At 43.6% G+C, this 14,073-nt stretch overlaps 1 long non-coding RNA gene across 1 annotated transcript; it reads left to right on the top strand.

Annotated features, from left to right (window-relative positions):
* The first annotated feature begins 3,519 nt into the window (after positions 1 to 3,519).
* LOC132647257 (uncharacterized) lies at positions 3,520 to 11,652 on the top strand. The gene is made up of 4 exons (XR_009585620.1): positions 3,520 to 3,760; positions 4,020 to 4,120; positions 10,529 to 10,642; positions 11,330 to 11,652. It is a non-coding gene; the product is annotated as an uncharacterized LOC132647257 (long non-coding RNA).
* The last annotated feature ends 2,421 nt before the right edge of the window (positions 11,653 to 14,073 follow it).

The following is a 14,073-nucleotide window of genomic DNA, read 5'->3' as shown; positions in this document are numbered from 1 at the left end:
ATTTCAGGAAGTTTTTAGGGTCACAACATTTCCATGGTGTAAAAATAAAAACATTTAAAAAAATTAAAAAAATAAAAACATTTTACTTTGAAGAGAGACGCATGGGAGAAAGAGACCAAGAACAGATATAGCTACAGCCTGTTTGGGGAGTCACAAGGGAAGCCTCAGCCTAGGTGACAGAAAGAAGGAAGTCATTCTGTTCCGGTTTGTCAGCTAGGAAAAAAAAAATCAAAACAGCACTTCTGCAATAGACAAGCTTACAAAACTGTGAGAAGTATGACAAGATTTAAACACAGGATGTTTCTGAAACATCTTTAGTCTCTTTGTTCTTAGACTTATTTCCCATTGGAAAATTGAGGTTGTTTACTGAAGTGACAGTCTTGGCACCAACATAAATGTCTTGTGAGTTAAACGAACAAATAAAACACCCGGAATGCCCAAACTTATCCAAACCCAGACTCTGCCACTCTCTAGATGTGGCTTTCAGTTGAATGTCAACTCCTCTCAAAATTAATTCCATTATTAATTAAAGAGAACAACTACAGTGTCCTAACTCTCTGAGATTGGGCCTCACCCAGTGGACAGTCAGTCAGTCAGTATTTTCCAAAGATCACGAGAAATTAGTGAGTTTATAATTAATCATTCTTCTACTTCTCTGTTTTTCTCTGTTTTTCTCTCATGAAAATGCATTGCTTTTTGTATCTAGAAAGGAACAAATGAACAAAAATGAGAGAGAAAGTATTCCTAGAAAGGAAAGACAGAATGTTTACATTTTCATTTGTTCTCCCCTCCTTAGTGTCTTCTGTGTCTTTGCGGCTGCACTATAAGGCACGGCCTTTTCCCTGCAGCAGCATTCAGAAGGCACCGTAAGATGGCAATTACTCTCCATACTCCAGGAGGCCGCTACAGAGATTGCTCTTCAGCAGTCCTGCAGCACTTCAATCAGCCTGGGCTGAAAGGGAGAGCACAGTGCCCATTGGGAGCTCTGTTCTATTGCTCATTGATTCTGGGCTGCTGTTCTCTCACTCTCTCGCTCAGATGGATGCTCCTAGCCACCCCTGGTTCTCAGAGGGCTCCACTTCCCCCTTCTTTGAGTTCCTTTTGTTCAGCACCGAGGACTGGAGGCTGACACAGGAGAAGAGCCTGCAGTTGGTCTTTGGAAACCAGAGAGAGTGTGGGCGAGCTTCATTAAATGAAGCAAAGCTCTTTCAGGAAACCAGCTTCTAATATTAAAGCTCCCCCTGGTTCTTTTCTTTTTCCTTTATAATCTTATGTTTGTGGGTCCCTGAACCCCTCTTCACCTTTCTGGAGTTGCTTTAGCAATAAGCGGAAAAAAAAAAAAAAGTAGACACCAAGATTTAGAACGGAGTTACTCTAACACCAAGAAGCACAGCCAGAGGCTCTGTCACATTTGAAGCTGACGAGTTTGCTCACTGCTCTTGAGCAATGGGCTTGTGCTCAGAAGTATGAAGACGGGGGGGGGGGGGGGAGTGAACCAAAGGGCCAGGGTTTTCTGAGTGCAGGGGCTTTCAGAGAGCAGGCGGTGTCACGGCCTTCCTCTCCAGCCCACTCTTTCGGCCTGCTTCCCATCTCACTGAAGGTGGCTGCCTCTACCCCGATGTCAGACATCTGGAGTTACCCTAAGTACTTTTCCTCTTTCACATCCCACACCCAGCAAGGCAAGCAATCTTTCTCCTCCTCCTTTGAAATGGCTTTGAAGGCATTCCCTTCTTTCTATTTCCACTGCTGCCAACTAGTTCAGGTAATCACGACTACAGTCTTGGTCTGGTTATTTGGTTGGGGTGTATGTGTGTGTTCACAAGTGTGTGCAGGTGCACACATACATGTATGCATGTATACATGGAGACCAGAAACCAATGTTAGGCATGTTTCTTAATTGATCCCTATCTTAATTTGTTTTGTTTTTGGGATAGAGTTTTACTCTGTTTCCCAGGCTGGCCTTGAACTCATGATGGCCCTGCCATAGCCTCTCAAGTGCTAGGGTTGAAAGTATATGCCATATGCTTGGCTTCAACCATATTCTCATCTCTATAACTGATGTCCTTCATAAGACAGTTATTTGAATGCCAAGCAGCTCCAAAGGACAGCCAAAGAGGATAAGGAGTATGGAAAAGCCACACAGATAGCCTGCTCTTTGGGCTTATATGGAACAAGACAGTCTCTTCTGGACTAGGTGTGTACAGGTTATGTGAAGATGCTTGTGTCTCATCATTCTCTAAACATCTCTGCTGAATCCCCCTTTTCTCCTGACAACAGCACTATACCCCCACACTCCATGGAAGTGAGCAAAGAAGCTTCAATTATACAGATTTCTCCCCTGATTCTCTCATACTAAATCTGGGCACCATGTAACTACTGAGCCACAATGTACCATTCCACTGTGAACATAACTCTCTAAAGCTTTCAAACGAGAAGACCAACTTTATTATTCACAAACTGGAGCTCATTACATTGATTTGAGAATGATTATATTAAGAGAGATGATGAATGTTGTTAAGTACCTCAAAAATCATTGAATGAAAGCCCATCGTGTCCTGGGCACTGTTCTGGCTTCCTGGTGGAACACAGCCCTGAAGAGGTAGAAGAGAACTCTAACCTTATGGGGCATATAGCCTACAGCTTTATTATGAGCAATAATCTAAGGTTTGCACAGCTTCAACAGAAGCCAAGGAGGGCCCTAGAGGCAAGTCTTTGTGACTTAAGCTAGGAATTCAAAAGTGTTATCCACTATTATGGTATTATGCAGAGGCAAAAGGAGCCATACAAATGTCACTAAAGCCCTTAGGTATTGTAATTTCCTTTTCTTTCCTTTTTGTTTTGTTTTGGTTTTTTTGAAACAGGGTGTTCCTGTGTAGCCTTGGCTATCTTGGACTTGCATTATAGACAAGACAAAGCTGGTCTTGAATTCATAGAATTTTGCCTGTCTCTGCCTCCCTGAGTGCTCGGATTAAAGGCATGCACTACCACACCCGGCTTGTAATTTCTTTATGAGAATAAAACTTTCAAAAAAAAAAGATGGAAATCTATATTGATATTTCTGAGGCATAATAGCTGTTACATCAACCATTGTTTCAAGTTGTCTTGGAAACCCTTTATTTCGATTTGTAAAAAAATCGAGTTCTACGGTAATTGAGTTCATTTCTATAGCATGATTGATTGCTCAAAACTGAATCACTTTCTTGAAGTGGTTAAGCTGAATGTGAGATTCTAGTGCAGAGCAGCAGCTTCATTGAGGAAAAGATGCAGTTGTTAGGAACAGTGCCAAGGTCCCTTCTCCTGGCTGGCTGCTAGAGCCCTTGTTCAGAGTTGACTTCATCCATCATCTTTCCCAGGATGCTATAGAAACAGAATTTGCTTCTAACATCAAGGATGCGTTCAGTTCTTCCAAGAGTTGTGTCTTGGCTTTCTTATTATCTCACATCATAACTCTCTCAATTTTTTTGGTCAAGAAATGGAGGTTATTTATTGTAAACTATGTAGTCTCTTTTCTAGGTTGAAACCACCATTCTTCCTGTTTCTCCGCCAGTGTCAGAAGATCCATGCTCTTGGGTGGGAGAGTGTGAAACCACCTCCTAGCATTTGACTGTGGGAGGGAAGTGACCACAGGATGTCACCATCTGGGTCAGAAGTGTGCAAGTATTTGACAGGAAGCACCCAGTGCTTCCAGTAAAGCAGAATTGCACATTTGGAAAGTTGTTCCCTACCCACCACCCTGTGACGACAGCTGAGATAACTTTGAGTAAGACTCCTGGCCCCACCCTTTGCTGACAAGATTTCTTAACTCTGTCTATGTCTTTGTGTGTTGATCCTGTTTGTTTTGTGGTTTTGTGTGTGTTTCTCTTAATGGTATTCATTTATTTTGTAATTTGTTCTGATTTGAGCAAGAGTATATGCACATGTTCATGTGTGCACGCATATGTGAGTTTACGTCTATGGGGGCCAGAGGCCAGCATGGGGGTCTTCCTCAATTAATCCCATCGACCTTATTTTTGTGACAGGGTCTCTCACTGGATCTAGAACCCACTGATTAGGCTACATTGGCCGGCCAGCGAGCACCGAGGAGCTTCCTTTCTCTGCTCTCTCTGTGCTGAGCTTACAGGTATGTGGGTGCTGGGGAACCAAACCCCAGTCCTCATGCTAGCATGGCAAGCGCTTTGCTGATCGAGCTAATTCTCCAGCCCCCTGAAGGTATCCTTCGTGGCTAGTGTTGTATACAATTAGCCTAGCATCGTGCAGCTTTATTCTGTCTCAGTTAATCATCACACTGATCTGCTAGATAAGCATGTTATCATCTGTCTCAGGTAAGAAAACTCCTTCAGAGTGGGCATGTGGCTTGTTGAAAGTAACTCAGCTGATGAGATTCAGGACCAGCCTGGTGGTGGCAGAGCTTCGGGCCCTTTTACCCTGTTAACCTGCCACCTCACCTGTGGGGTCTCATCCTCTGCCCGGGTCCTTGTCTGTCCTCTCCTCCAGAGGTTTACAGATTCTGTGAAGGGGAGGGGACTTCCCCATGATCATGCTCCTCCCCACAGAGCAGAGCACTACTGGATCAACAGTTTTTAAGTAAAAATATGCAGTCTAGGTTCGATCCCAAGCATATTCCAACTAAAAATAAAAAACAGACACACATTTATGCAGCAACAATATAATACGATAGCCTGGATGTCTGGCTCCTTGTACAAAATTACAGAAAGGTAATTTTCTTTAGAAAAAACTATCTACCTATCTATGCTCATTACAAGTACATATAGAAGCTATTGGACAACTCTTGGGAGTCAGTTCTCTCCATCATGTTGGATCTAGGGATTGAATATGAATAATGAATCATATCAATTTGTATAATCAATGTGTTGCCAGCAATGGCGAAGGCTGAACAAGAAAACCCTTTTCACTCTGGTTAAGATCACACATCCTCTTGTCCAGAGCCCGGGAGAATAGAATCCTTCCATGCTTAGTGTGCCTTTCTGAAGACATGCAGTTGTTCATATGTGGGTAGAAAACCTCATTGCTCTTCACAAGTAGGAAGTCCAGGAAGCAGCGGGAGCAACTATGCAGAGGACGTGCCAGAAAACCGTGTCCTTATCTGAGGTTAGTTCCCCTCGGAGCAGATAGAGAAAGATCGAGTTCCCTCCCAGCTGTTCCAATTTGTCATTCTGACTCTCGAAAGTACCTCTTCCTTTGGGATGGAAACTGGATAGAAGAAACAGCTGTGTGGGGATCAGCACGCTAAGAAGAGGGCAGATGAGATTGTTAACAGAAGTACCGAGAACAGAAGTACCGAGGGTTTCCTATGCACCATCACCCATCTGCTTTGTTTTAATCCTTCTATGCGTCTGAGGGCTGGGAGTATTTCACAACGTGAGAGGAAGTTTAAAGAATACAGTGACTTGCTCAGTCTCTCCCTGTTGGTGGACACAGAGCTGAAAGAGCTGCATTCAGATCTAGCTGACTCCAGCCCTAGGCTCTCAGCCATTCCTGCTAATTTTTAACTACACTTAATTATTTTGCCTGTTCCTTGATGAGCAAGGGCTGGGGCTGGCTACTGACGCATCATTACACATATCTATCGCTGTTACTTACAGTTATCTAAAAGACAGATGCTATCCACATCTGTTTATTGATTTGTAGTTATCCTAAGTTCTGGTGTGGCACCCTCTGCTAGGTCACATCCATGGATATCTGGGCTAACCGCCCCCAAACCGACAAGTTTACTCAAGAAACAGATGTGCGGAGCTGACGCACCAGATAAGCAGGGCCTGTTGCTAGGGGCTGCAAAAATCACCATTTGTCTCAATTTATAGAGTGGATTATAGTCTACAAGGCATTTCATTCATGTCTAATGTTTGACATGATCTTCTCAAGAATACTGTGAAAATAGACAAAATAATTAAAGAATATTATCTCTCATATAGATCAAATTATAAAATTAATAAGCGGTAAAGCCGGGACTTGACAGTCTGGGAATCCAAACCCAAATAAACTAATTTGAGCAGGTAGGACATATTGTCATGTTTGATCCTATCAGAGGATCAGTTTTTTTATCTGTCAAAATTAGAGTAAGGGTGTGTATGTCACAGAATTGCAAAGCTAAATGGAATCATGTAGAAAATTACAACAAGGCAGTGAACAGGACAGACACAGATTCTGTCCACTCAGAGACTATGCTCTCATGCTCGGGTGATGGAGTGAAAGCAAACAGCGAGCAATTACACTTCACTATCAAATTCCAATAATAAAAAGTAAAAGACATAGCTGAGAGATGGCTCCGCGGTTTAAGAGTGCATTCTGCTCTTAGAGAGGACCCAGGTTCAGGTCCCAGCACCTATACGAGGCAGTCCACAGACATCTGTAACTTTAGGTCTAAGAGATCCAACACCTGCTTCTGACCTCCTTGGGTACCTGTATGCATGTGGTGTACATACAGCCTACCAGGACACATGTATACACGGAACTTAAAAACAAGAAGCAAAGTGAAAATATAGTTCTATGCAATATACAATGGAGTGGTCTGAAATGTTAACCCCAGGCCCTCACACATGCAAAACGCATATACACCTGCAGGCTCAACACACATACTCACATGTATACACACATATACACATGCACACATGTGCACACATGCACATGTGCACACGAACACACACATACAGAATTCTTTTTAATCTTTCTCTTTTATTAAACTTTTCTCTAGCCTTACTGTATAAAGAGTTAAAGACTGTTTTAAATATAGAATCAGAGGTCTTACTCTCTTTACTAATTTTAGGACCTAGGAAAAGTGTTATTAAGGGCTCCCCCTGCTCTAGCCATTTGATTCAGTTGCTTCTCTGAGTGAGAATTAACCTCCAGCCCTAAAAACCAGTGTGAGACTTGCATGACATTTCTGGAAGACTAATTTACCCATTCTTTTTGTTGAATGAATAAACAAACGTTATTAACATTAACTCTGTACCCAGCACCATGTTGGTTGCTGAGAGTGCAAAGGTAAATAACATAGAGGCCCCGTGTTTTAGGGACTTACAGTATAGTCATGAAGGTCAGGACTAGGCCATGAAGCTAGTCACAATAAGGTGCCGTCCTTTACAGGAAAGGAAGCAAGAAAGGCAGCATGGAGCTAAGAGCCAGAGAAAGGGTTAGAAGAACTTGCGTGTGGTGTGTGCTCAGTAGATACATGACGAGGAGATAAACGTCTGAGCAATTGAAGGATAAGGGGAAATGGAATGGGCAGAGTACGAGGAACAGTGAATACGTTAGACCATAGATTAAGAAATAATCTAGAATGGTCCCTTGAGATTATTTAATCAGGAGTAAACTGGATGGTTTGACAAGGAGAGATTGTAGAACAGGAGGAGAGCACGCTGGGGTGGTAATCCTGGTGAAAATGAAGGAAAGGGGTGTTCTCTCAGCGGTAGTTGAGACTACGTTCTGTTTCCTTGACATTAAGTTGCCCTGGGCAGCACGGCGTCTGGCTCTGAACGGTCCTTGCTTTACCCTGTGAATCAATACCTGTTCTCCCTCATGGGGTAGTGACCACCTCACCTCTGAAATCCTTAGCATCTAATTTTGTGCTCTGAATGCCATGCATACCTGTCAAAGGGCTGAGGTGGGGCAGAGCAGGAGAAGAGAGGGTAAAACCAGGGCTGGCAATGGTGGTCCCAAAGGACTTGCCATCATCTTAATTTTTTCCACTAGTGTAATGTGGCATTCACAACTTTGTAAAAACAACAAAAGTCATTAAGAGTCACAGCATTGTTTTTAATTATGAAAGGTTTTAAGTACCTAAATATCCACAGCAGAATAGCAGAATTGAATAAAAATCATGATGTTGAGGTATGGTCACTGATGAAATGAAGTTAGTAATTTAAAAACGCTGTTCAAAATGAAGTACATATTATCATTTTTAGTCATCCTGCCACCGTTAAAAACATTCCTAAAAGGTTTGAGATTATTTTATATGAATCTTACAGTTGTTTTTATTGTCCATAGATATATGGTTGTTCTTTTGCTTCCTTTCTGTCCTCTGACCTAACCTATTCTTTCATTTACTTTGCTAAAACCATGATCTTAAAATCCTGTTGTTAAAAAAAAAAGTAAGCAAAATGAAAGATGCAGAGAGAAAGAAACTGGAAGAAATGTGTCATGATGGATGAAAAAAGGAAGAGAGAGAGTGGGAAGGGGGAGAGAATGTAAGAAAAAGCTGTGTTTGGGAGATTGAAAACAAAACAAAACAAAAACAAAACCAGATTTTCCAGAAAGTTAAGAGGGAAAATACTTTTGTTCTCAGAGTTTTAGTGTGCTTTCCAAGCCGTCACATTCCTAATATAACCGAGGACGATGGTTTCAGAAGCTGGCCAGTGTAAGCACAGTGGATGTTTATATTTCCCCATCAGCAACGTGACATTGGAGCTGCAGAAGATCTTCTAAGTTAGCTATACTTTACATTTTTTAAAAATTTTCCATCTCCAGTTCTCTCTTACAGTACCCCATTTCTTGTCAGGGAGAGGTGGAAATAGGATAGAAGGGACAAGAAAGGGATGGCAGAAGACTCATCATTTTCCAGTGAGAGGAAGAGGGAAGACGTTTCCCCAGCCCCACCTTAAAGCAGGACATACTCGAATGTTACTGTGCCTTTGGTTCTCCCAGGTTCTTATTAAAATGCAGTCTTGGTGAGACCCGAGGTAATGCTCATGCCCCTGGTCCACACAGCTTTGAGGGCAAGGCCTAAGAATTTGAGAGTTTTCAACCAGTCTCATCTCATCCTGGAAACTTCCAGTTGGGATGACCTTTTTCTAACCTAATACCTTTGTTTTTGGTTTGGGTTAAAATACCAAATAGTAAAACTTCTCCAAAGTCCGTGTATCAAGAATAAGTTACAGTTTAAGATCCTGTATGAAAGTGAGTGAAAAAGGAAATAGAACAGGAATGGGCAATAGGCCCTACTACACAAGGGTTGCGAAGGGCTCGGGGTTGGGTGGAGGAGAAGGCCTTACATCTTATCTGAAGATAATCCACGCAGTTACAGACTTGTGCCTGTGTGGCGGTCATTTCTCTGGTTCAATTTCACTTTCTATCAGAATCCATCTCCACAGCTTTTAAAATCTTTTCAACTCTAATGTGTCAGAAGTCTACAGAGGAGAAATCCTTTATTGACATCGAGGAAGGAAAGGAAGGATGTGCATTGCCCAGGATCCTAACCATCTGATATCATAATGATGGAAAGTCCCTCTTGTCTGCCCAGATGCCGAAATGTTATTGGAACAAGAGACTGGGAAACTTGCCTGGTTGGAAACCCTAGTGCCCTGTCTTCCTGGTTTTGGCAACCTCATCTTGGGAATCTGTCTCTATCCTCGTGAAGTAAGGCAGGCACTGTAGGCAGGCCTTCTCAGAGTAAATGTCACACTTCAGCGTTCACATTCTAATGCACTAGGTCCTCAGTTCTAAGGGCGTCCTTCCTTGCCTGTCTCCTTTCTCTAGACTGGTCAACAGGCCAAGTGTGCGCCCTCTTGCCTAAGGCCTCAAATGGCTCAACTGCCCATCTGCTTATGAACAAATGTGGTTATCGCGGGGACTCACATCCTTGCTGACAGCAGCTTATTAGACTGAGTCTCCCAGGCAGCGCGGATGCCCTTCAGCCCTGTAGCAGCCAAGCCTCCAGGACCTGGGCAGCTTGGGAGGTGATACTTCCTCCTCTGCTTTTGAGATAGCACTCTGTGCAAAGTGAGAGGCAGTCCCTGCTATGATAAGCGCTGGGTGGGAGACAGACCTGCTGGCGTGAGATTACCCCAGGCTACGGTGCCCTTCTTCCTCATGCCTCCAGAGTCTTGGACTCCTCGACAGGCCTTCTACTCAACTCGCCAGTCCCTGTAAGCGCGCCAGCTCCAGGCAGCTTTGTGGGATTTCCTGAGCGCTCTGGGAGGGGCTACCACTTCCATCCACGGTCCTGGTTCCTGGCGTCCTCTCTCACAGCTGAACGGCCTCCTGAGGTGCCCACTGGGGATGTGGAGGCCCTGCCCGCTACTGGAGTTGTTTTTTTTTACCTCCAGCCCCAGCGGAGGCCAGCCTGAATCCTGTGTGGCTGGCTGGTACAAAGGCTGCTTTTTAGAACGCTCCTCACTGGAATTTTTGGTGTCTGGAGAGGACTTCTTTTCCTCCCACGGTTAATTAACAACATCACACCATTTCCCCCTTCCTCCACACGAAGTCTGTGCTTGCCTCTGAGGCCAGGCAGAAGGGATAGCAGGTGTGGCTGAACGCCACTTGAGGTTAACCTCAAACTTAAGCTTAAGACCGTAATTTGGCCCGTAAGTAGTGTGCAATGCAGGGTAGTTTCCATTCAGGGCCTAGACGGCAAGAGGGCCCACGCCCGGGGCAAGCCAGGGACTTGTTTTCTAGTGTCCCAGTCAAGTGAGGGATGAGAGAAGAGGGCGGGAACCAATGTGTGTTTGGCACATTTGTAAATTGTTTCTTCAACAAAGGCTTTTTTTTTTTTTTTTTTTTTTTTTTTTTACAGAAACAACAGAGTGAAGCTTTATACATGTGAATGGGAGGCACACAAAAGAGCACACTGTCCTGAGTTTGCATGAGTAATTGTGCATGACTTCAGTCTTCCCCCGGTGAAACTTTGGTAGGACCAGTGGGGGCATTTCAGCATTTTCAATAGGAGGGCTGAACTCCAGGAAGGCGACGGGGAGGCAGGAGAATAAGGCACTCTGCTGCGTCTCACTTTGCTTTGATTTAACTTGTTGGCTTCCTCCCGCTTCCTGCTGCTGCCTCCCCACTTCTCACTTCTCTTGATATTTATCTCCTGTCATTTTGTCGTTTACTGGACTATGGTTATAGCCAACCACAGACCCGTGAGATGCGTGTTCCTCAAGCTAGCTATCCTTTCTCAACCTCACTTCTACAGCCATTGAGGGGTTAAACGTGTTCATATATGTAAGATTTAACTCAGCACCTGAAACATAGTCTACCTTCAGTGAAACGCCAGGATTGTCATTTGTGTTCCACTTGTCAGCACAGGACATCATATGTCATGGATGAGTGGTTTTCATCCTGTGTGTCATAATAGCCCGAGGAGCTTTGAAATTACAAGGACTAAGGTTCCATTACTCTAGGGGTGACAGCAGCTAATGGTATTTTGGAAAGTTTCCCTGGGTAGTTTTTTTAGACAGCCACGTTGAGAACTGGGATCACAGGCGCACAATGGCTATTTGTTGTGTGAGTGCATGAATAAACCAAGTGGGACCAGAAAGAACAGACCCAGGTTGTGCCATCTTCATGAACGTCAGACATGATGCTGTCTCTTTTAAAGGGCTGTCTTCCCGGAGCCTGAAGAGTGAACCAGAAGCTAACATGAGAGATTGAGAGATCAGAGAGTGTGTCATCGTCTCCTGTCTGTCTACGCAGACTTATTGCCTGGGGTTTGGAAGAACTCCAGCCAGAAGCTGAAGTTTGAACTTTCCTCCAGTTTTCATTTTGAATTGCAACCTGACTTTATTCCTCCCCCCCGCCAGATCTTTAATTTAGTGAACACAATAAAGAATTTAAAGACCTCAAATAAAATAGTTCCAGCACCCGAATATGTAATTATGTACAGATAATAGCATAATTGTAATTAACTGCTCTACCTAGCTGCTCCACGAAATTTACGCTGACTGCTGCTCATCAGACGCTGTTGAATAGCTAAACAAATACAAGAGTCTAAGGTCAAGGGAGTCCCCGCCCCCAGGGAACTATACACTAGTGAAAAGAGTAAAGACAAACACATTCAAGAGGAGAGAAAATGAATTTGATGGAGGGTTAGAGTCACTCTGGGGCCACTTCTTTGTGTCTGTGCTCTTAACCTGCCTGAACCTCCACTCTCTCATCAAGTAAAGGTGGGGTTTGTTTCTTTCCATTTCCGAGACAAAGAAGAGCAGTTGGGAATCCGTCATGAGGGTTGTTAGTATTACACAGCAGCAGGTTCAACTCCCCTGCCCTCTGCCTCAGAGAGCTTTAGTGCATGTGTGTGCAAGCCTGTACTTGTCTATGATGTGTGCGTGTGTCACACGGAGAAAGGAGATAAGGAAGTAGTAGTAAGACACCTGTGTCAGGAAGGCAGCTGGTGGGATGTAAGAGCCTCCGAGTAAGGAGAAACAGGACTGGCTGGGGGCCTGGCACTCCTACACACAGGGAGGGAGAAGCGCTGGCCCCGGGCCGCCTGTCAACTGCGTCTTCATCTAAGCAAAGGCCAGAGGTCGAGAGGACAGCAGTCATCAAGCTCACCTTCTTTTAGCTCTGGTGCATCTGACAGGGAAGGAGTCCAGACTGACCTTCCATTTACCAGAGGACTCCGGAGGGAAAGAAATATGGCAGTATGGGGTTGCAAACTTAAACAGCATACCTGCTAATTAATAGACCCTTTAAAACAAATAGGAACAGGAAACCCAGAATCACCAGATACCTGAGGAAACCCAACTGTATCAAAAAACAAAATAAAACAAAACAAAACAAAACAAAAGTGTTGAGAAAATTGGAAGCGAAGCCCAGAGGAAAGATGGGTAATTGAAGAGACAACTGCTGTAAACAGCAGCATCCTTAAAGAGGCATGGAGTATTGTGTAGGTTGCTATGGAAATGAACAAATAAAGAAGAAGAAAAGAGAAGATTTAAAAGTGAAACAGTAAAACTAAATAAAGTCCTGGATGGGTTGACTAATACAACAAATATGAGGGGCAGAAAGGAATGACTAAAAAACTAAATTAAAGAATGGAAATTCGAAAAAAATCAACAGTACTTTGAGGTAAGTCGCATACCTCTACTTGTGTGTTGAAGCTATACACACATGCATACACATACACACATAAACACGCACACATAGCGTGTCACTACACTTGGAGGTACGAGCTGTGTGAGTTTACAAAAGTTAGATGAGATCTTAGAGTCCAAGCCAACACGGGGAGGAGAGAAAGCTAGTTTGTTGTTGTTGTTTCCTGTGCTGGGTACAGCCAGAAGAGAGTCATGTAGAAGAAGGAAACGAACCTTGCCAGAGAGTGACTGGGTCAGCACTGTAGCACTGGACCTTCCAGCCTCTGAGAGAATACGTTTGGGATGTTGAAGCCACCCGATGTGATGAGCTGGTTCCATGGCATCTCGTGAAGATAGCCCTGGCAGTCAAGGTGGGAGCCACAGAGGATGGATTCAAAAGCCTCCATCCACTGGAAAGGAGTGCCCTGAGCAAAGCAAGACCTGCTAGGGAGGAGGCTCCCAGAGCAGGGACGAGGAATGCTCCAACCCAAACAAGGCTTAGGGCTTTCCTGCGGCTTGCCCAAGTATCAGGTAAGACAGTCCCTTGAACATCCTTATTCAGATACATCGTAGGGGGGTTTCAGAGCTAAGAAAGGACCAGAAGAAAGCTTTAGACGTATCGAGAAAAGAAAGACACATTATCAATAGAATAAAATAAAATAAAAATGAGATTGATTTTCGGAGATTGAATGCAGGGTAGCAATGAAGCATAAATTTGAAAAAAAAAAACTTTAAAAAATTGTTTTAGTTTTATTTATTTTATGTGTGTAGGTTTAGCCTGTATGGGTATATGTGCACAATATACATTCTTGGTGCCTGCAGATCTCCAAAGAGGGCTTCAAAGCCCCTGTGAGCCACCATATGGATGCTGGGAACGGAAGCCAGGTCCCTCTGTAAGAGTGACCAGTACTGAGCCATTTATCTCTCTACCCCCAAAAGAAGAAAATAATTTTTAGTTTTCAGCCATGTATTCTGCTGGCCATGGTGACATTCAAATACAACAGCAAAATATGGGCATTTTCTAATCTGCAAGGATTCAAAACATTCTCCTCTTGTGCATTTTCTCCTGAGATTTGTTTTCCTTCTGACTTTGGCATATATGCTGCTGACGCAAGCACTCACTAAGTTCTAGGAGGGAAGAAAAACCCCAAATGAGGAAAACATGGCAATTATTGAGGAAGAATAACCGGACACAAATACAGATTGAAAAATTCATACTGTATAAAAAAATAATTTACATAAACTACTTAAACCTTGGGTGAAAAAAAAA

Source organism: Meriones unguiculatus, chromosome 14 (genome assembly GCF_030254825.1).
Source record: "Meriones unguiculatus strain TT.TT164.6M chromosome 14, Bangor_MerUng_6.1, whole genome shotgun sequence".
NCBI classification, from domain to species: domain Eukaryota; kingdom Metazoa; phylum Chordata; class Mammalia; order Rodentia; family Muridae; genus Meriones; species Meriones unguiculatus.
This window is presented reverse-complemented; position numbering and strand designations above follow the sequence as displayed.